Source organism: Neopsephotus bourkii, unplaced genomic scaffold, assembly GCF_033783945.1.
Source record: "Neopsephotus bourkii isolate Nb327-2 ecotype Australia unplaced genomic scaffold, CSIRO-AGI_Nbou_v1 NB_1638, whole genome shotgun sequence".
NCBI classification, from domain to species: Eukaryota; Metazoa; Chordata; class Aves; order Psittaciformes; family Psittacidae; genus Neopsephotus; species Neopsephotus bourkii.
Window position 1 is genome coordinate 1,622,529 of NW_026902113.1, and position 24,529 is coordinate 1,647,057.

The 24,529-nt window shown below is 36.4% G+C and overlaps 1 protein-coding gene across 10 annotated transcripts in view; it reads left to right on the plus strand.

Annotated features, from left to right (window-relative positions):
* Positions 1–24,529, plus strand: part of CNTN5 (contactin 5) — a 637,852-nt gene that overhangs the window by 154,201 nt on the left and 459,122 nt on the right. For 2 of the 10 annotated variants that reach the window (XM_061374569.1, XM_061374574.1), the window contains one exon: positions 9,643–9,711. The exons of the other annotated variants lie outside the window; for them this stretch is intronic. The gene's annotated coding sequence lies outside the window, so the exon portion shown is untranslated. The remainder of the gene's footprint in view (positions 1–9,642; positions 9,712–24,529) is intronic. 10 annotated transcript variants of the gene reach the window in all.

The window sequence follows — 24,529 nt, forward strand, 5'->3', positions numbered from 1 at the left end:
CTGTTCAGTTTTAACAATGTTATATTTGCAGGTAGCAAGGAGTCAATCTCAGTATGAGGCACAGGCTGTTACAAGCTATCAGTGTATTTAGCTCTGATAGCTATCTCTTTAAGGAAGTGTTTCTGGTGGTCAGAATTTTTCAGAGATTTTCCTTGGCAAAGAATTAATAAGGAGAAGCTTTCAACTTGAGAGGTGTAAGTGGATTTTGTAATAAGCTGTAAATGATGATGGTCCACAAGGGCTCCTTATGAGCAGGATCTAGGAGGAGGTCAAGAAGGAAGAAGTTGATCAGTGTTTGAGCAGAGCATTCACGGGCATAGCAAGGGGAGCTGACAACAGGCAATTACTAGTTGATATAAATTTTCAAATACTTTTTATTTAAATAGACACTTGGAAACAGTGAACAATGATCTGTAGCATCTCTTACAGAAGGTTTCCCTTCACTCAAAGAATCAGTGTATGCTCTCTTTCATCAGTCTTTTCCTTAGAAGTAAGAGAGCAAGAGAGTCTCTTGAACTCCTGAACGAAGTACTCTCATAATTGCTTTTCTGTTCTTCCATTCATATTTGTATTATTCACCATTGTTAATGCTTCATTGGTACTTAACTAGCTTCTAGTTCTTTTTCTTGATAAAAGCAAATGAATGTTCAGTCATTCTAGAAAAATAAGATTAAAAAGCTCCACTAAATTCCTTCTTGATTTTAGACACACTTTAAGAATTACTGTATATTCTACAGTAATTTTTCATGCATTGTCCCTTGAATTATTATTTCCTTGAATTACTAAACTAAAAAGTATCACATCCTGATATCTTTATTACATTTTTTGTTTTTAACTGTTTCTTTACCATAGGTATATTTCAAGTGCCTGTTAGAGTATATGGCATGCCTTCACCATCAGTCTTTTTTTGAGGGTATTTATTTGGCATTCTAATCAATGGAGCACAGTTGTTTGTTTGTTTGTTTGTTTGTTGTTTTTTTTTTTTTGTATTAGTAGTATTTGTGTTGCTCTTCTATTCATTTCCATGTTAAAATTTGACATTAAACATCTATTTGGGGAATATAGAATAGCCAGGATCCTTCTAGAGTCAGAAGACAAAAATGAGGCTTTCCACAGGGTGATTCAGAGAAAGTCCAGGGAAGGTACAACCTCTGGATGTTGATCACAGTATGGCGAGATTTCTAAGATTGTTTATGTACCATTCTTCCCCCATAAATATTCTCTTAAGTGATACAAAAAAATCAAGTGTAATTTCAGATCTGTTAATATAAGCATGATCAGTCTACATTGTAGTTTTATAATGGAAATCTTAGATGAAATAGAACTTTTTATGTAGAAGTTTAATACAAAGTCATGAAGATTTCTGAACAGTGCCAGGCTGAAATGCTGAAGTACCATTTTGAGGACTTTCTTGATTTCAACCTTTACAAAGCTGTCAAGTAACCAAACCAAAACAGAAACTATAACAAAAAATTGAAAGTATCAAACTAATTATATGAGGCTGTCCACTGTTCAGCCTGATGACATTGAATCCTTCACAAATACGTCTATTTGAAACCCAATACAGCCACAATTCAGCTCATTTTAGTTAAAGTCTTTAATAGTCTTCAGCCTGCAGTGGATTAGGCTGTGTATCGGTTGTTATTACTGTGCTGTTAGTATCTGTGCTATTACTGTCTGTTATCATTATATGTTAATAAAAGAAAAAGCAAAGTTGGTGCTATTATTCTGTGCTACTACAAAAAGAAACAAATTTGGAAAAATTATGTGTCTTTTGTAAGGACAGACATGTTGAGGTAAGGACTTATGTCAAGAAACTAATGCATTGCTTTTGGGGAACACTAGACTAAAGAGCATATTTGGAAGACTGCAGTGGGTAAATGCTTGCTACTCAAAGTGAGATAAAAGGAAATTAAGGTCAGAAAAACACCCAGATAAACTTCAAGGTATTCCGTAGACTTGTGCTTTTGCACTATCTATATTTTAATGGCAAGGACAACAGTATCTGAAAATAGAGAAGGTTCTGGACAACATCTCAAAAGTTCAGTTTTGACTATGAACTTGGGCATTGTCCTGGGTTCAGCAGTAGCAGTCATTTTTCTCCTTCTTGGTAGTCGGTGCAGTGCTGTGGTTTTGACTTTCGGCCTGGGAACAGCACTGATAACACCGATGTTTTTAGTTGTTGCTAAGTCATGTTTAGTCTGACCAAGGACTTTGTGAGTCTCATGCTCTGCCAGGGAGGAGGGAAAGCTGGGAGGAAGCAGAAACAGGACACCTGACCCAAACTAGCCAAAGAGGTATTCCATACCACAGCACGTCATGCCCAGGATGTAGAACTGGGAACAGTTACCCGGAGCGGCTAGATCACTGCTTGGTTGGGCTGGGTATTGGTCGGCAGGTGGTGAGTGGCTGTATTCTCTTCCTTTGTTATTTTCCTTATCATCATTATTATCATTGGTGGCAGCAGCAGTGATTTGTGTTATACTTTAGTTACTGGACTGATCTTATCTCAACCCGTGGGAGTTACATTCATTATTTCGATTCTTCTCCCCATCCCTCCTGAAGTGGGGGTGTGGGGGTGTGGGTGGGATGGAATGAGGGGGAGTGAGCAGGTGAGCTGCGTGGCTGACTGGGCTTAAACCATGACAGGCATGCTGAGAGGAGATACTCCCCCTCCCCAAAACTGTCCTTATGATGACTTTACCTTCTACAGACCTTTCCCATACACATAACAGGTGTATATAAAGAACTAGTCTACTTTAAGTAACTGAATCATTGGCTTTTTCTAATATCTCCTTTCCATTTAGCAGATAAAAGTTTCACATCAGTCTAATACAGTAGCTTTGCACATATTATAAAGGAAAAGATTTCAGCAGGATGTAAAGGATAGAGCATGTAATAATCATAGAAGATTTATGATTGACATATCTACTTGTTAGCTAATAGATGGACTATATTTCTGAATCTCTAATTCTGGATTTACAGAAATAGATATCAGTGCCTCAAAGTGCTGTGGTCATATCTGTCGTAACAGAATTGTGCATTTCTTTCATTGTAACATTTTCATGTTAAAATTATGTCCTTGAAAATATGATTTTGTGAATCACTAGCATTTAATAATACCTCTTAATTGCAATTCCAGATAAAGTTGTATATATTCCTATATCCTTGTGATGACTGCAATCTTAAGGAACTGTGCTAAATTAAAGATACTGAACAAAACACTTCAGTGTACTTGAAACATGTGGAAAACCCTTGGCCAGGTAGTAAGATGGCTTTAAATGAGAAAAACTTTATTAAACTCATCAGTGTTCTGCAAATTAATGACAGTTTATGGCAGGACCTTTTGTATTTATTCATTCACTTGAACTTGCCAAAAATGCTAAAAAAAATACCTTATTTATGATGCATGGTCTTTGGTCCAATTTTGAAGCATATCTGAATCTCTTAACAGCCATTATCAATAACAATATGTCATTCTATTCCTGGTCAGAAATCAAACTTTCAGTTTCATAAAGAATGATGAGCTTTTGTCATGCATTTTTATTCTGCATGAAAATAAGCTTTGTTGGTTTGGGTTTGTTTCTTTAGGGAGTTTTGTTAGGTGCTTGGGTTTGGGGCTTGGGTTCCTTTGGCGTTTTTGTGTTTGTTTTTTTTTCCACAAAATTCATAAATTAATTAATTGCTGCCTAGAGAGATAGCAAACACCATAAGTAATGACAATCCACATTCACCTGATTAGTCTCAATATCTTGACTTCAAATCTATTGACTCTTCTGAAGTAGGAAATACTGTCTTTCACAGAAATACAGCCTTGTGACACTATGAAGCACACACACAACAAGTTAAAATCTCATTTAATATCAAAGCTAATCTTTAAATGAAAACAATTTTATGTTCGCAGGAAACTTAATTTTATAAGGGATCTTAAGTTAAAGATGTGATAGAATCATAGAATAGTAGAATGGTTTGGATTTGAAAGGACCTTAAGACACATGATTCCACCCCTCCTGCCATGGTCAGCAATGCCTCACCCTAGACAATGTTGCCCATGACTCTGTCCAACCTGGCCTTGAACAATTCCAAAGATGGAGCATTTATCACTTACTTGGGCAACCCATTTCAGTGCATCACCACCCTCTCAGTAAGGAACTTCTTTCTTATATCTAAACTGAATTTCCACTGTTGCAGTTTGAGCCCATTACCCCTTGTCCTATCACTACAGTCCCTAATGAAGAGTCCATCCCCAGCATCCTTATAGGCCCCCTTCAGATACTGGAAGGATGCTATGAGGTCTCCACGCAGCCTTCTCTTCTCCAAGATGAACAGCCTCAACTTCCTCAGCCTGTTTCATGCAGGAGGTGCTCCAGTCCCCTGAACATTCTTGTGGCCCTTCTCTGGACTTGCTCCAACAGCTCCACATCCTTCTTATGTTGAAGATACCAGAACTGTACACAATACTCGAACTGAGGTCTCACGAGAGCAAAGTAAAGGGGCAGGGTCACCTCCTTCGACCTGCTGGTCATGCTCCTTTTGATGCAGCCCAGAATATGGTTGGCTTTCTGGGCTGCAAGCGAACACTGCCGGCTCATGTTCATTTTCTCATCAACCAATACCCCCAAAGTCCTTCTCCACAGGGCTGCTCTGAATCTCTTTTCTGCCCAACTTGCAGCTGTGCCTGGGATTGCTCCAACCCAGATGTAGGACCGTGCACACTTTATGTTTAAACTTCATAAGGCTAGCATCAGCCCACCTCACAGGCATGTCAAGGTCCCTCTGGATGGCATTTCTTCCCTCCAGCTTATCAATCAAACCACACAGCTTGGTGTCATCGGCAAACTTGCTACGGGTGCATTCAATCCCACTGTCCATGTCACTGACAAAGATGTTGAACAGGATAAGTCCCAATACCAAAACCTGAGGGACACCACTCGTTACTGGTCTCCAGTTGGACATTGAGCTGTTGACTGCAACTCTCTGCATGAGGCCATCCAACCAATTATTTATCCTTCATGTGGTCCACTCATCACATTTATGTTTCTTTACTTTAGAGACAAGGATGTCTATCAAGTCAGGATATCTAGGTTTACATTCTTGTTACCTAAACCAAGCAGCTACCTAAGAGTTTTAAAGACGTAAAGAAGCAAACAAATGAATAGAAATAAAGAGGAAAGGACTTGACATACTTCATAATTGTGTTATGCCCTATTGCAATTCAGTTTAATTGAACTGAATTTAATTTAAATATTCTGAAAACACAGGTAGGCTGTTTAGTTCAATGTATTTTTCATACTAAGTATATGGTTTTCCTGTGTTTCCAGAGAGTTGAATGAAATCTGTCTTTTTGTTCTTGGTAGATGAAAGTGCACATAAAAGCTATGTATGCCTATATGGAAAATTATTATGACATAGTATGTATATTGAAACATTGAAATTTATGTTATTCATTGCTCGTGATGAAAAAATATGCAGAAATAGTATAGTAAATCAAGCAATAAAAATAACAACAAACTAATGTCAAATGCCATTCACAAGTTGAAGCACAGGTTAACATTTTGTGTATATGAAATCCATGTTTAAAAAAAAATACTTTGAATTATGTAGTAACCTTAAGATCAAATGCCACAAGGAGATGTTGTGGTCCAAAATTTTATTACTTCTGCAGCTGCTCTTATGATGTGTAAATTTTCATAAAAAAATTGAAACAAACTTATAAGGAGTCCTTTCAGGGCTATGTATGAAGCACTGTGGAACAGTTAATTGCTTGCTCTTATTTTACTGAGAGTTTGAAGTTTAACTTTGAAAAGTGCTATTCCTTAGACATAAAACTTCTTCTTATGATTTTTCATTCTTCCAGGGGTATTCCCCCCACCAGTTTTATTTTGCACTGACAGTGTTTTTGCATTGGATAATATACTATCAATAATCCTCTCACTGATGGATGGAGATGTGGAGTAACTGAAAAAAAACAACTTTGGCATAGAAAAGATGACTAAATAATGGATAACATCTTGACTGGAAGCTTAGGGAAGGCATAAGTTACATGGAAGGACTTGAGAGGAATGTAAACAACTGAAAAGTAAAAACCATACTGGAAATGTACCCCTATCAGAACAAGAAAATGTGTGATTACTTGCTCCCTTTTTCAGTTATATGTACTATATACATATTTATATATAGAGAGATAGTTAGATGGATATATTTAATGAAATGGAGTGCAAAGATGCACTTCAATAGAGGTGGAAACAGGCAAAATAATGATGAAAAAATATGTAATGTAGTACAGAGTCTGTGATTTGGAAAAAACAAGGAAACAAATGACCAAAACATTACTTTCTCATCTATAAAAGCGTAAACCAGCATAGAAAATGTAACCTGTAAGAGAAAAGGAAAATGTAGAGGATACCCCCTTTGACAGCGTTTCTGAAATGGATTTCCATTACAGCAAGACTTTTATGATGGGGGTGGGGTGGGGATAAGCTAATTGTATTCTCCTAATGATGGGGATAAGCTAATTGTATTCTCCTAATGAAATCATTGCTTTTCATCTTTGGACTTTTATCAAAGTTTTTGGCACTCATAAATTTGATTAAAGTTTATGCCAATCTTCCAGTGGCTAGATATGTATATCTTTTTATAGTACAATGTCAGATACTTTTACGGCAGTGGGTACTTTCATGAAATATAGGTAACATATAGCTGATAGAATACTGGCTGAAAAAAAAGAAATACTTCTTTTATCCCAAATTCCAAATACAAAGCAGAATGTGAAACACATAGTACTTTGAAAATGTGTTTGAAACATACAGTACTTTGAAAGTGTTTGAAAGGTTTTTTTATGTTAGCTATTTTCTTTATGTTGTTGTGCAAATTTATCCCTAAGAACATGGTAAATTTTTACTGGTGGAAATCCATTTCAAAAGCAGGTAAAGGTAATGCTCTGAAAGGATTCATTACTACAACACTAGCAAAAAAACCCCAACCAAACAAATCCCCAAACTAACAAAACCCCAGTCTCTACTCATAAATTTTGTTTCTTGAATATATATAGTATATATATTTGGTTAATATGCTGAAGGGAAGGAATGCCATCCAAAGGGACCTTGACACATTTGTGAGGTGGGCTGGTGCCAACCTCATGAAGTTTAACCATGACAAGTGAAAAGTCCTACGTCTGGGTCAGAGCAATCCCAGGCACAGCTACAGAGGTTCCGAGACTCAGAGCAGCCCTGTTGAAAAGGACTTGGGAATGTTGGTCGATGATAAAATGAACATGAGCTGGCTTCAGTGTGCCTTCGTAGCCCAGAAAGCTGTATCCTGGGCTGCATCAAAAGGAGTGTCACCAGCAGGTCGAAGGAGGTGATCCTGCCCCTCTACTCTGCTCTTGTGAGAACTCACTTGAAGTATTGTGTGCAGTTCTGGTGTCCTCAACATAAAAAGGACATGGATCTGTTGGAACAAGTCCTGTGGAGGGCCATGAGGATGATCAGAGGACTGGAGCACCTCCCATATGAAGATAGGTTAAGAAAGTTGGGTCTGTTCAGCCTGGAGAAGAGAAGGCTGCATGGAGACCTCATAGCAGCCTTACAGTATCTGAAGGGTAGCTATAGGGATGCCAAAGAGGGACTCTTCACTAGTGACTGTTGTGATAGGACAAGTGATAATGGGTTAAAACTTAAACAGGGGAAGTTTAGATTGGATATAAGGAAGTAGTTCTTTACTGTAAGGGTGGTGAGGCACTGGAATGGGTTACTCAAGGAAGCTGTGAATGCTCCATCCCTGGCAGTGCTCAAGTCCAGGCTGGACAGAGCCTTGGGTGAGATGGTTTAGTGTGAGGTGTCCCTGCTCGTGGGAGGAGAGTTGGAACTAGATGATCTTAAGGTCCTTTCCAACCCTAACTATTCTATGATACTATAGCTTTTTATACGTAACATATGTAATCATGTTCTACACATAACTTTGCAGTGTAAAAGTAAAAGGCAAGAGATATGAGTGAATGTACAAATAAATTATGACATAATATTGTTCAGCATAATAGGCAAACTTTAGAATCCATTTTTATGGTGTCTTCTGGATGAGAAATTGCACTCCTGTATTTACTAAAGTGAGCAGTATGTTTCTGTTCAAATAATAAGGATTTATTGAAAAATTAAAAATAAGGAAAAAAGTCAGTTAATTATGGAGTATGGCTTTGGACTGCTTGAGAAGCACAAATATTGATCAGTTGGAAGTATCATTTCTACCAAGATTATAAAGGAAAAGTAACTAAAGTAAAAAACAAAAGCAAGTGAGTGCCACATCTTTAAGTATGTTTTACTGAAAACTTTTTCCGGGGCCAGGGAATGAGTAAAACAGCTGTTTACTTCCATGATCTTGGTAGCATTTTTCTGACTAGCTGAATGAGGGTGCTTAAAGCCATTGGCTTTCTTCCTTCAATCAGCTGAACAATTCACTTTTGATATTCACAGTCAGCTTGGGGTCTCTTAATCAAAGTCTGCCATCAATTTTGCCTCATTATATGTAGCACACAGAAATGTGGTTACTGATTTGGCCTAATTCTAAAATGTCTGGTTTGTAAACACGAAACCCTTCCAGAGAGTGCTGTTTGGTTATGAATAATTCAGTACACCACAGTTTAGCCTACACATTATCTCGGCAATGGAATTTTATAAATCCTAATAGTCTGCAGGCATTTGTAGAGATGAGCAGTACTTTTCCTTTTTCTTTTTTTTTTTTTTTTTTTCCTGGAGAACCTTACCTGGGCTCAAACTCTTAAGCTGTTTAAATAAGGTGATCAATTTCAACATGTGCAGGGTCAGGTTAAAAGCCAGCAGCAACAGCAAGTAGCATTTAAGCAAAGTATAATGAAAGCATCCTTATTCAGCTGAATTCCATAATCAATAATTATTAAATCTACTGTAGAAGATCATTTTCTCATCTTTTTCTTCAAGGTGAGTATGAGAGTTTAACTCAAACTCTTGTAAGTGCAACATGTGTGAGATACAGCCCTTATGCTGAGTACGTCTGTGTCAGGATGAATCAGGATCCAGAAGCTGCATGTTTGCAACACAGGTCTAGACTAAATACTGTGTTCCACAGTGGAACTGCTTGCTTGAACAACAGGGACAGTAAGACTGAAAGGAGATTCCTAGCCTGACAGCTGTAGTCCCCAGACACTGCAGAATGCACAGTCTCTTTGCTATTTTTGTTTTTGCTGCCTTGGAAAGCAAGAAAATAATGCTGGTAAAAGCTATTCTTGGCCTAGGATTTAGTGGCTCAAGCGTAAAGGAGTTCAACCAGTAAACCTGATGCTGACGTAACTAGTGTGCTGTCCACATAATCAATCCCTAAGAATATAAACCCAGACCAGGAATGAAAAGGAATCCAAAGAAAAAAGTAATTCTTTGAGCAGCAGAATTAAATGAAGGCTATTTCCCACTTATATGTGTCGTGTACAAACTTAAGCATGTCTACCAAGGCATTAACTGAGGCTGACTATTCTTGTTGCTGAAACATTTGTAGCATCATTGCACCCATTGGATTATTTGAAGCCCAGTCAAGAAAAAATCTCCACTACACATTTCTTCCATAGGTTCTCTCATTAGGTTCACTGACAAAGCCTTTCTCCTCTTTTCACTTTAGGAACTTTGATTTTGATAAAATTTGTGAGTTCTTGGTAACATCGAGATTTCTACTTATATGTTTTGTTTGGTGAGTACTGACCATGGCATGGGGGAGAAAGGAAACAGACATATGAATTTGAATTAAACAGAGCCACACACAGAAACACACACACACACTCATGAACTATGATCACATACATGCATCTTTTAATAAGAAAACTATGTGTCAAACTGATGTTGAGCACATATGTTTCTCACAGTCAAAGCTAGTTTATGACTTGTTATAATGCATCCAAAAAATAGTCCATGATCAGCTGAAACTGAAAATCCTCAGCAGTAGTTCTTTCTTTCTGTGTCAATATGAGTATTTGAAATAAAATTCAGAAGTTTTATATGTTATTTAGGCTTATATCTTTCAACTACATATTTAATCAATTCTTATGTACTGGTACAGTTCTATAGGTCATCTTCTGATGACAGCAAAAATTATGACTATCAAAAACATGTTGATGTCGATGCATATTCATTACAGTACTTTAAATTCACTTAGACCTTATGAGCCCCAGTTTTTGTGTAGTTTTTAACCATATCCTGATTCTTTACATTGTAAATCTTCATTTTTTTGTGTTCATGGAATTAGAATCATAGAATCATAGAATATTTAGGGTTGGAAAGGACCTTAAGATCATCAAGTTCTAACCCCCTTGCAGGGAAACCTTGCACTAAACCATGCCACCCAAGGCCTCGTCCAACCTGACCTTGAACACCGCCAGGGTGGAGCATTCACAGCCTCCCTGGGCAACCCATTCCAGTGCCTCACCACCCTTACAGTGAAGAATTTCTTCCTTATATCAGATCTAAACTTCCCTTGTACAAGTTTTAACCCATTACCTCTTGTCCTGTCACTACAGTCCCTGATGAAGAGTCCCCCTTTGGCATCCCTAAAGCCCCCCTTCAGATACTGGAAGGCTGCTATGAGGTCTCCACGCAGCCTTCTCTTCTCCAGGCTGAACAGCCCCAACTTTCTCAGCCTATCTTCATATGGGAATTCCATCACAAAATCCCCCACACAGGTAAAAGTGGATATTTGAATGGTTAGAATAAGTGGATTTAATCTTTTGTCTTTTGATATTTCTGCTTAAAATAAAATAATTGCTATGGAAGTAAATGAGTCAAATGATTATAGGTATTTAACTGGTCAGATACCTGCAAGTAACTGTTCAGTACTCATAAGCATTTTGTGTAAGATTATACTACCATTAAACCACATTTATAGTGTATTAAAAGTCTTAGTGCAATCTAGCCAAGCACATTTTTCAACATTTCCTGGAGTCGTGCTTTCATGGAGAGAAAAGTAACGAATACCAAAAGATTTTTTAATTTTGCTAAGAGAGGGGTAATGGGAGCTAATATCTGGAATTTAAATCCAGAGTAATTCTAGCTAGAAATATAGCATAACCCTTTACTAATTGATCAGATATTGGGAGTGATAGATTCTTCACCTCTTCACAACAATAAAAGCTATTGCATTCAATGCAAGAGTAACTGGGTTAAATTATAGTGCCTCTGTTATAGAAAAGGTCATACTATATAATTTGATAGTCTTTATTGGTTTTAAGATGAAACCTTCTGTAACACTGAGATTCATTAAAAGGTTTTGAACTGCCAGGTAATACAGAGGTAAAATGTCTGAGGTCATAATAAATAACAGCTACCCACTTAATGTATTCAGGAAAGAACTTTCAATTTTTATACTCTGTTTTGCTCAGATATTTTCCTCATCAGTGTTTTCACTGCATATGGGATACTTACATTATTTGTCGTATGGTTTTGGTTCCTACAAGCATATCAATGTCATTTCACTTAGTAGAATCATAATACTGAGGCTTGTGGAAATACAGTGCCTCAATCTGATTAATGCAACATCCTAATTAGGATTTTTTTATTTTTTATCAGTTTGATCTCTAGGACTGTCAGATCTCTAACTTTGGTTTTCACTAAATTCAGTTCAAAAGGCTTCAAAAAGTTATGTTAAAACCTTTATATCAGAAGGATTTTTTTCTTTTTTTTTCACTAATAGCATTAATCCTAGTCAAAATTTGTTTATGCAGTTCACAGATTTCAGAAATATGTCAGTTGGAGATAATTAAATAATGTCAATTTCATTATAATCTAGGTTGTGAGGTCCCAGAATGGTTAACAATGAGTGCACTGTATTTTTATAGGTTATATTAAACAGCAAGTCGCAAAGCTCAAAGGTTTTACCTCTGCATAAACTCACACTACATCAGAACTAAAGCAAGCTGAAAGTTTTACAAATGTTTTATTCCTTTATGGCAAGGTAGGATTAAAGATACATTCCCAGATATTTTTACTCATGGACTATTCTTATAGTTTTGATGTGCAAGTTGTCTGTTACAAGTGTAGAACAGTGTATTATTGTGCAGAATGAACATCAGTATAAAACAAGGTTAGTATGTTCTGCTTCACTAACGCACCATGATTTCTGGATCATATTCAGCTGGTGACTTTAGCGGGACATAGGAGGACTTAAATGTAAACAGAAAATTGATTCTAAATAAAAAATACATTCTCCAGGCTAGTATCTTTATACAATCTGAGAGAAATAGCAATCATAAACAAAGAATGCAAAGGACGGAAATGAAATCTGACAGTTCAGGGATAAAGTAAACACAACTATTTCAATCTTTATTTTTGTTTATGCTATCCTTATATTTTTTTACTTTTTATATCTACATTTTTATACTATATGGGTGGTTACAGTGTGAGCCCTAACAAGGAAATGCAGAGAAAAAACCTTTTATTATTATTACTTAGATCACTGCAAAACTACACCATTCATACCGTTGACAGAAAGGAAGGACTGCAGGAAATACCTTAGTTTACTCTTGACTTTGCTATGCTGACAGGAAGTTTTAACAGTTGTAGGATTATTAGGCTGAGCTGCAGCTAAACACATTCATAAGCAATCATACATCAGTAAGATCTTTGACTAATAGTCTCACTGCATCTCAGTAATGTTTCATCTTCAAGATCTGGCTGCTTTACAATGAATCCTGTTCTCTCACCACAGGATATGAAATTGTATGTGTGTGGTATGTGTGTGCATAGCCTTCAAAGAAATGAACGTAATCAGAACAAGCCATCTATAATTAACTAAAGATTGTAGTGAAAGGATGTATTTCCATGGAATGAGTGAATAGTTCCCTTTTAAGTTAATTGTTAAAATAATATGATCAGCAATTCTAACAGAATACATTCCCAAAACACAGAAGCACTGTTTTGCTTTAGCAAATATATGTTGACTAAGTATGGTGGGCTTATGCTGAGAATGACAGTGCCTTTTGTTGGTAAGCCTTTACCATCTGTTCTAATGATTTATTCATACCTAAGAAAAAGCAGGTGAAACTACAGGATGGAGATAAATAGTAATGAATATGTGCTGAATTGGGCTGTGATTGTGCAAATATGTTAACACCAATGTTCAGGCAATTGCTATCATTCAGATGACATTTTCACATGCTATTATGTGGTCTTAGGTGCAAAATATTGAAGATGCAATGCAGAAGATCTGTTTTTAAGCAAGTAATGATTTCCATTCTGTCTTCAGACATTCATCCCTTATTATGGATAATATTATAAAATATGTATGTATACTTTGGCCTTTCATATGTAGCAGATTATAAGGACAAATTCTGATAAAAGATCTCTGCATCAAAGATTCCTGGAAGCTGTCAAGATTGTCCAGTAGGTTTGCCTTATTTCTAAGTCTGTATTATTGAGTTATTTTTCTACAGTTTACTCGGCTAGATAAAGTTTTGGTCTCATCCTGTCTAGCTGTTCCTTTGTGAAACTGAAGTCTAGTAATCAAGAATCTAGATTTCTTTTTCATGGTAACTGACTTCCTGAATTTCATTTTAACATATACTGGTTTGGGCTGGGATATAGTTAATTTTCTTTATTGTAACCCATATGGTGCTGTGTTTTGGATCTGTCACCAAAACAGCATTGGCAGTACAGGGATGTTGTAGTTACTGCTGAGTAGTGCTTACACAGAGTCAAGGCCTTTTCTGCTTCTCAGACTGCCCTGCCACCGAGTAGGCTAGGGGTGCACAAGCACTTGGGAGGGGACACAGCCAGGACACCTGACCCCAACTGACTAAAGGGATATCCCGTACTGTATGATGTCATGCTCAGCAGTAAAAGCTGAGGGAAGAAGGAGGAAACAGAAGGGACATTTGGAGTTAGGGTGTTGGTCTTCCCAAGTAACCATTATGTGTGATGGCTATCTGCTTTCCTGGAGATGGCTGAACACCTTCCTACTGCTGAGAAATGGTGAATTAATTTCTTGTTTTGCTTTGCTTGCATGCACAGCTTTTGCTTTATCTATTAAACTGTCTGTACTGTTTATTTTGTAATACACTTTTACGACATAGATTGCTTGGCTTGATCTGTCTTGATTTCTTTCCATCTTAAGTTTAGCTGTTTTCAGGCATTACCTACTGAAGTTACATAATAGGCTTCCCCAGCATTGCTTATCATCAATATAATTATGTTTGCCTGGGCTAATGTTTATTATTATTTATTCACTACAAGGGGTGTTACAGCCTTGTGATGTATGAACTTCACAACTAAAAAAAAAATCAGACAATAATAACTAGTAACCTGACTGCTAGAAAACTGTTGTTGTAACTAAAACAAGGTAAAAAAATAAGCTCAGCCAAAACCAAAGATTGACAGCTCCAGATTGCCAGGTCAGTACAAAATCTGTGGGCTTTTATTGGTTACAATAAAATGGTATTTAATGGGTTACAGATGGCTTTGATAACAAATAATCATTTTGAAGACTAATTAATACCCATTACAAAAGTAATGTGATTAAAACTATATTAACTTTCTCTGGGATTTTTCTGGTGTCGATCCTCATGTATTAATATTAAGCAGCAAATCAGAATATGTTCGTTAGCAAATAATAGCTGATAAATTTTTACAGTATCTTCCAAGCTTCTTCCTGGTGTGTGCAGCATTCAGAATGTCATTCCTAGGTTCCCTAGAATAAATATTTAATTTCTTAGGTTTTTTTAGATTGATTGACCTGTGACTGTTGCATAATTATCTATATAGTTTTACAGCTTTTCCCAGGAAAATGTAAATGCTTCAAAGAAGCAGAATATTCAGCTTCCCAGAAGGTATTGATTATTCCATAATGGAAAATATTTAATGCTTGGAAAAATTTCTTCACTAATAGTTAATGTGCATTTTTCTTCATTTTGTCTCTTCCTCCTACTTTTAGCTTCTCCTATAACATATCAAAATAATCAGTGCTGAACATTTATAAACTTTCAGTGTTTTTTGATTATTACTTCTGTCTCTGCCCTATACATTAGTCGTAATTTACCCACATTATTTAAATCATATGGCTTCTCATATGATTATATGCCACATGCTGTAAGTAATAAATAAGAGACAAAAAGTTCTGAAATAAAAATCAATATTCAGGTATTTCCACATGTTTTCTCTCTAGACTTGTTCCTTGGTCTTCAACAACTTTTTGTTCTTGTTAACTCCTGTTTTGTCTTTTCTTTCTTCATGCTGAAATGGTGTCTGCATTTCTAACTGAAAATCCATGTCTAACTTGTCCTTCTTTGTCATAACTAAGAGAATGTTGTATTAGGCAGATAGGCTGACTTGTTGAGCAAACAGAGAAATTGATTACAGAGAAATGTGAGATCTAATGGGGAAGTCAGATACACCTACCAAAGCTAGGTATCATCTCAAAACCAGACAAATGACTAGCAGAGGAGAAATGGTAACTGGTGTTGAAGCTGCAAGACTTTACCACTTACCTTGAAAAATGTGTGGGATAATGGGAATTAAAAAGAGGGAAGTTTGTTTTTTAAACTGTTGAAAAAATGTCTATCAAGATCAGAAAATCATCTGCATGTTCTTATTCATATTGCCCAACACAGAAAATAGGAAAAAGAGAGTCAGGGTAGCATTTAATCTCATTTTCTTTGTCTTATACCAGAATTCATATAGTCAGTGGCATCAGACATCGTTCTATACTTGGTGGGAGTGTTGATAGGCTTATGTTGGTAGGCTTATTTTAGCCAGAGTTGATCTCCAGTTTGCACATTGCCTGCACTTGCAGTTTCCAAGTGATCAAAACAGAGGCTGGGATGAGCATCCAAGTACTACACCAGGGGAGGATGAGGGGAATATAGTGCTGCTTAGGCCAGCACTGCTATTAAGTTGTTCATCAAACACTATCCTTACTGGATTGGATAATGCTCAGTATAATGAAAGCCTGATTGCTGTTTTGCCCTCCAGGTACATGAGGCAATAGCAATACGTCTTAAAAGAGTAATAGACATAGAAGGTAGAGAGAGTTAAGTGGAGACCTTGAATTGACAATTGCATGTAGCAAAACAAGAAATAAATTCCACTAGAAGATAATTAATTCATTAGGGACCCTTAAGTGTCATGTTCAGTAGTTGGCTGGAAAATGTTGCTGCTTTTTCAGGTGCAACTGGAAGGAATAGAATGAAAGCCACATTCTTATAATTTTTCCTTTTGTTATGCAAAAGGGGTTTTAGTAAGATTAAGCTGTGCTGAACTAGGTATCCAAGTGGTATCTCAATCCTATGTGACTAAATTAAACACAGCTTGCTCTTTATAACAGATAAGACTCTGAATTCCAGCAAATTAATATGGCTTATTAAACAAAACAACCTCTAGAATAAACTAAACAGTCACCAGCTATACAGCTGTTTGCCCCTACCTTGTAAGCGTAATGACAATGTGACATCATAAGAAATAGACAAGCGAAAACTAAACTCAGCATGGTGTTGAAAGTATATTGAGGCTGGTTCTAAATATAAACTCTTGGCAAGGATATAAGCACTGCAAAAGTAAAGGCTCCCTATGAGCATGTTCCAGCATTGGTTCCAGTCCACACCCTAGTGGTTAGAGCCTTGGAGAGCTTGTGGGAACTTTCTTCTGCTGATAGGAGTTTGCCTGTAGGGACTGACAGGACTAAATGGCATGTCTTCCCCCTGCCCCTCTGGGCCTTAAGTTCTGCTGCTCTCAGTATTTTGGTGTCCACAGATAATGGAAAATGCAAATCCTTAGAGGTTTTCGGCATTTCTGAGGGGATGGAGAATAGATTCAGTAGGTGGAAACTAGTAGTAATACATTCCCATCCAGAAGTTCACTGACACAAATATGTGGCTGTTGCTTTAAAACCAGAGAAAACTTGGTTCTCTGTTTCTGAGATGGAAGGTTTTTGTCTCTAAAAAAAAAGCTAGGAAAACTCCTCTGCTTCTTTCTTCCTGCCTTTACCCTTCTTTTGGTGCAGAATTTTTCATGTGTCATAGCAAGCATTCAGCAAATATAATTATTTTTCAGTATTTTGTAGCACAGTTTATGCTTCTATTTTAAGTTGTTACAGTTAAAGTATTATACATACTAACAATTTTAAAATATTAGAAAGTATTTCCAAGTCTTTAAAAAGTTCCATTTGTCATACTATAAGGACAATGATGATTGAGGTAAATATTACACGTGAAAATAACTGTGATACAACAAGATGCAGGGTTTTTCCTATTTCCTTCAGAGAGCTAAAAGGGATCCTCTTTAACCACTCATGCTGATGTTAATTAGTTCCCCTTATAATAATAAAAAGGAATAAATTCTAAAGAAATATAAATCTTAAGAGGCATTTCTTTTCTCTTTGAAGTACTTTTTGACCCATGGGGACGTTTCTTTCCAAGCAGTTTCTAAGCACTAAAGGTAAATGAAGAGATCAGACCTTCCTAGTCTCTGTGAAACCTATTGTATTTACAAAAAGGTTCAAAGATGATAGTTTAAATTTCCCAGTGAGTAGGAGTAAATGACAGGGGTTTATTTGCTTAAAACAACAGTACCAGAATAACACCTGACATTTTCAGTTTGAGGAGGAGGCATTGAAAGAGACAGAACACAGAAAGGGTTACCAAGAAAAATGGAAGTCTTTTTCAAGATACCATTTTTTTTTTTTTTAAATTACATTACACTGGGATAAAAATGTGGGAGGGAATCATCTTCACATCAAATACCCCTTCAAGTAATCTTTGAAAAACTAGGTGGGTTTGTCCAGGTTGGCAAAATTAGTATACTTTCTTAAAGGAATCTAAAAATCCTCTTGAGTCAGTTTCAGCAATTTGCATTCTTTCAAACATGAATCCAAATTAGTCTGCCAGAAAGTCCTTCCATGAACCACCACACTTCCCAAATACATGCTTTAGAAGCTCTGTAAGAAGTCTTACTCCAGTGTCTAGGGTAATTGTATTTTTGTGTTATTCACCTGCCTGTACTGAAATCAATGAAAGAAGCTTCTGTTTGTTGGCCAACAGCTGTAACATCATTATTAAATTCTCTGCAGTACCCTCCTTAAATCAATAAGGGGCCAAGAGGCCTTGACAACTATATTTTTTCCAATATTGATCTTGATGACCAAGCTGGTGCCCTCAAGTCTAACCATTGATTATAAGAGACAGAACTATCAAGTTGGAGGCCAAATTTGTGCTATTAAACACATCAGACTTTGTAGTTAAATAAAATGTCACACTGTCATATTTTTCATCATAAACAAAAAGCATGTTTCCATGTGCTTTAAAAAGAAGATGAAGTACACAGATATACTAGAGATATGTGTACTAAATATGATTGCTGTTTTTATAAGACTACATTCAAAATCGAATTGGAGTCACTAACATTCCATTGTGTATGGAAGCTAACATCCTTCTATTTTTCCTGAATTAAAAATTTTAAGAAAGTGATTTTATTAATTTTTCCCCTAACCCCATTTGCAATTAGTTTTCAGGAAATCCAACCAGAATATATTTTTAAACATACCCATTTCAGCTTTAGCCTGTGCTTTATTATTGAAGTATCAGTAATTGCTGCTATCCCCTATTCAGTTCAGTGAATATATGTAACACCAGTTAAAACAGAGCTGTTGACCAAAGCATATCTGAAAGAACAAAAGAAAAAGTTAACTGAAACTCAAAAACGATTTTTCCTCACATATAATGGAATGCTACAGCCCTTAACACACCAATATTAATGGTTGGGTGCAAAGATGTATACTGACATGCAGCATAAGGTGTAATTTAATATAGCTAAGAAATAATTTACTGCAGAACTCTGATATATGGTCATAGAATCACAGAATCAGAGAATCGTAGAATAGTTAGGATTGGAAAGGATCACAAGATGATCTAGTTCCAACCCCCTGCCATGGTCAGGGACATCTCCCACTAAACCATCTCACCCAAGGCTCTGTCCAACCTGGCTTTGAACACTTCCAGAGATGTACCATCACAACTGCCTTGGACAACCTGTTCCAGTGCCTCATCATCCTCACAGTAAAGAACTTCTTCCTTGTATCTAACCTGTCTCTCCCCTGTTTAGGTTTTAATCCATTACCCCTTGCCCTATCACTGCAGTCCCTCTTTGTAGGCCTTGTAGGCCCCCTTCAGATACTGGAAGGTTACTCTGAGGTCTCCATGCAGCCTTCTCTTCTCTAGGCTGAATAGCCTGAATTTTCTTAGCCTGTTTTCATATGGGAGGTGCTCCAACCCCTTTAAAATCCTCATGGCCCTTCTCTGTACTTGCTCCAACAGTTCTGTCTTTCTTATGTTGGGGAAACCAGAACTGTACGCAGGTGGGATCTCATGAGCAGACCAGAGTGTTAGAATCACCTCCTTTGACCTATCGGTCACACTTCTGATGCAGCCCTGTCAAGCTGCAAAAGCAGAGACTGATTTCAAGTCATTTAATAACATCATAGTGGTACACTCACCTGATTTTGTGATTATCTATGTTATGGGATTAGTTTATGAAATATGGCTTGTGTATTATACAAACCCAGTAAAAGAAGTAGGGAAAAGTGCCACGGGGGTGTTTAGCAGAGTCAGATGAAAAATTAGGTTTGAAGGGAGATCATCTTTTCCAATCTGCTGCTAAAACAAGGACTAACTTCAGCCTCTCAGAACTGTTTATCTCCCATTAGTAATTAACAAGATACCACCAAATAGGTCTTGAAGTTTGAACAGACTAGATGCTAACATCACATGTGAGTTTTGCACTTTCAATACTCTAGCTAAAGATGACGGGTCCACACATATCAGGTCTGTCTTGATTTACCAAAGGGCCTGTATGACAGAACAGGAAATTTAAGATGTAATTCTTACCCCAAAAGCTCTAATTTCCAAACCTCTTCATTTTCATTTCAAATATCAGTTTTGTTTGGTTTAGCTTTCTTAGGAATTACACTGAAATAACTTTGTTTCAGAATTTAGTAGAATGCTTTTGTTTAAAACAGTGCTTTAGTCCCATTTTCTTTACATTGTTTTGTAATATTTTGTAATTTATAAGAATATAAGCTTTTCCTCTGCAGTGGTTTTGTCTGAAAACACATACTGCAGTGGAATTCTAGGTTATTTCTGAAAATATTAAAGGAAATTAAAATTCCAGAGGAATCAGTTCGTTAGCTGAGTCCACAAATACTTTTACAGTACAGTCATTTTATAAGGCAATGAATACTGGTTCAGAGTCTTACAAGAAATACAAAGAAAGAGGGAAAGGATAGGTGTATGAATAGGTAGATGACTATAGAAGATTGTGAAAGAAATACATCTGCTTTGCTATAAAGTTTTAGTATTGATAAATGCACTGGGTCTATATTTAGGTTTTCACAATTGCCAGTTTTAAACACTGTGACTTTCTACTACTTGCATTTTCTTTGTCTTTGCAAATCCCTTTAACCTAAAAACTGGCACATTTACTGCCATAGGCGAAGTTCTGCAATTTCAAGAAAATTGAAGAAAATAAGTATTATAGGCTATTAAGATTTCACCTAATTGAAAAACTGTGCTTAGTTAATGTTCCTAGAATTTCTTGAAACTCAGAAGTGACTTTCTACTTGAGTTTTTTGTTTTCCATAGACTTAAACCTCAAAATTTATGTTTCAGATAAGTGTCAGCATATATATACATTGAGCTTGCTCTAATGAAGTGTATTTCCCTTTGAGACTAAAAAATGGTCATATGACCAGTTTCCTCAGTGGAGCTCAGTATATCTGTCAGGATATAATGCTGTCACCATCTTTAAACATATATTGATTTCTAAAACCTCCCATCAAAATAACCAAGTCTATTTGTTTTGGTTAACTGGAAAATAATTTTTTTTAAGACTTTCCCTTTTTTTCTGAAGTGTTTTGAAACCGAGTTAAAAAACTGAAGCACATATTACAAACCACCCTTCAACTCAGTTACTATCAGAAGAGAGGAATTCAGTATTTACCTTGATTGGCTATGATCGAAGGGTCAAGATTTGAGAGATCTGATTTGTTTTTCTTCCCTTTTGACTTTCAAACACAGCTGAAGAAATAAATGCATAAAAAGTAGCTAATTAAATACAATGTTAAGAGTACCTGTCTAGATATAAAAATGTTTTATACAGAATGTGTGGCCATATACGATTTAATCTCAGTCTTAGTAGTCTGCTATTAATTAAAAAAAAACAAACAAAAACATTACTTAAAATAATCTCAGGACATTCTGAAAGAAAACAAATAGTTAACAGGCATATGATGCGTATTTAAAACATTAAAGAATTTTATGATACTATATGTATTTTTAACATCTCTGCCCACAAAGAATTTAAGGAAAGAGAAGTATTATGAATTCAGAGAATTACATATGGCAGCCGACAGACTGAAAGATGATTCATGTATGTAACAAGGCTAAAGATGATTCATGTATGTAACAAGGCTAAAGAAGCATGCTTTAGGATTTGAACTAGCTTGGTCAAAACAAAATGCATGCTTTGAATATAGTAGATTTGCACTTATGTTCACAGTACACATGCAGTGCTGAATATGGATGATATCCAAATTCCAGTTAGTTCTGTTTATACAAGTACAGTCAGTAGAAAAAAGAGCAATTCTTCACACATTACAAAGGTCACAGTAATTATAATATAGCCTGATGGGGTTAATGTTGAGCAAATCATGTTTTCATCCACTTGTGTTATATTCCATCCAAAGAATATCCTGATACTACTTCAATTCCAGGATAATGAAAAGATCTTCATTCAGTCAGGGTTAATAGAAGAAAGTAGTAAGAAATTTAGATTGCTTTTAAAGGAATACCAAAATCAATTGCCCTTTTAGAATGTATTTCAAATTGTTAACTACTTCCATTTAACTCAGTATTTGTGTATTAAATTGTTGTTATTTTCTGAAATCCATAACTAAAATGTTTCCTTACGAAAAGAAGGTGGTCATCTCTTTCTGAACACAGCATCATTCACTGATTCAGCCCACAGCTATTGTTAGCTACCTTGTAACCTGTGTGGTACTGGTTTATGTACCCTTTGTTGCAATACTGAAAATCCATATAATACTATATTTTTTGGTTTGTGAGAATAAATAGTATGTTTATTTAAATAATACTGATTTTAGAAAAATGCTCATTAACAGAAAAAGTCATGGCATGTACAGATGAAATGTTTTCTCAAGAAAAGTTTCTTTTTTTTTTCTGATTATTAATAGTTATTTGGGGTTTGTAGAAAGACCTGTACAGAAAATCCTTCAGTATAGCTTTTTCCTTCCTTTTACTATTACTAATTTTCAGTTGAGAAATTGCTATAGATTTTTTTTTTTAGTTTTGTACCTGTATGAGCACACACCTTAACCAACTTCTGTCTCTGCTCACTTTCTATTACATATTGCCTACGTAAATTCAAATTATGTTATTTTTTCACAAGAAATTGCTTATTCACTTACATAGGAGAAAGAAAATGGTGTGTGCTAATCCTATGCAAAAAAATGAAGGATGATTATCTTTCTTTAAAAAAGTTAAGGACAAGAATGGATATAAGGAACAGTAGTTTGCTGAGCTGACTTCTGATAATTTTGTCTAGGGGCAGCTGCATTCCAGTTTTACATGCTGAAATTAACATGCTGCAAATATTTATATTGCTTACACAAATGTAGTAATTGTTGCAGATTTATGAGCCCTTTCATAAAATTGTCTTTTTTTTTTTTTACAGTGCTTTCTTCGGTGTTCTCATGCCAAACTTAACTAGAAAATTAGCCAGGTCCAATAATCAAATAATTAAATGTTAGCTCCCCCACCCCACACTCAAGCATATTCAAAACAAAATATAACTTATTTCTCCATTCTTCATCCTTTCCAAAGTCAAAATAAAAATTTGGAAAATTTTGTATTCATGTATCTGGAGTAATAGGATGACATTTTAAAAAGCCAGTGAGTCTGTTATTCAAATAGGAGGAACTGGTTAAAGAGGCAATTCTTTTCAAGAGGGATGCAACTTGAATTTTAAGCTGATGACCTACTGCTGATTCACTATTCTTCCAATGAATCTATGTAGGTTTCGTTCCTGTCTGCTAATGTGACTCAACATGTTGTACATAAAAGTGTTATAAATATTGATGATAATTGTTAAACATGATATAGTGTTCTATATTAGCAGCTCGCTCTCTACTCAGGAGATAATTCTCTTCTCCAGGAAATGTCAATCAGTCATGAGAGGTCCCCTGTTGAGGAGAGGAGAGAAGGGTAAAGTGGGAGGGGAAATGAAAAACAAATGGAAGAAGAAGAGAGGGAAAAGGGAACACATCAGTATTTTAATCCAAAGCTCTAATGCAGTTTTGATTTAAATACAAAATACTCTGCCCATCTTTCTTCTCTGTGTCTGTCTCTGTGGTTTACAATGCAGTTTTGATATATACCAGACAGATTTCTTTTTAATGACATAGAATGGGAATTACACTCCAGGAGTGCAGCAAAGACTCTCTAGCTCATAATGGGAACACAAGGACCAGCAGCCAGTCTTTTGAAGACCTTCAAAGCACATGTCTGGTAAAGATGTTCAGGACAGACTAGCTTACTCCGTCATAAACACCATGTGCCATATGTGGCTATTCATTTAGAGAACTCAACTAACACTTTCTTATACCGATCTTATTGTACTGGGCTGCACTAATTCCTATTGTAAATTACTCCCTGCTTTGCCTTTGTTTACCATACAGAAGCCTAAAAAAACATATTGGCTTAAATGATTGTAGTGGGTTTGGGTTGAGATAGAGTTTTATTTCTTCATACAAACTTTGGATTTTTGATGAACAGTGTTGATAACACAGGGATGGTTTAGTTATTGCTGGGCACTGCTTACACAGAGTCAAGGCCTTTTCTACTTCTCAGGCTACTCTCCCAGTCAGTCCGTTAAAGCACAACTCAGGAAATATTGAAAAATAACACTTGGCTAATTTGCACTAAGGTTTCTAATACACTATAAAAGACCTTCTCCCTCCCCCTGTTGGCAATAATTTGTCTAATGCAGCCCAGGATACCACTGGCTTTCTTTGTGATAAGGACTGGTTGCTGGCTCATGATAATCCTGGTGTCCACCAGGACCTCAAGGTCCTTTTTGCCAAGCTGCTTTACAGCTGGGCAGTCACCAGCATTTGTTGGTGCCTGGGGTTGTTCCTCCCCAGGTACAGGATTTGGCACATCCTCTTCTTGAACTTCATGAGGTTCATGGGGTCAGACCATTACTCCAATCTGTCAAAGTCCCTCAGGATGGCAGCATGACCTCTTCGTATCATGCCATCTGCAAACTTGTTAAGAGTACACTCTGCCCCATTGTACAAATAATTAATGAAGGTGTCAAAATGGACAGGATTCACTACTGACTCCTGGGGTACACTGCCAGTTTCTCACCTCCATCCAACTAAGATACTATAATACTCATCAGCATCCTCTGGCCTTGGCCATTCAGCCAGTTTTCAGTCCACCTGAATGTCTGCTCATTCA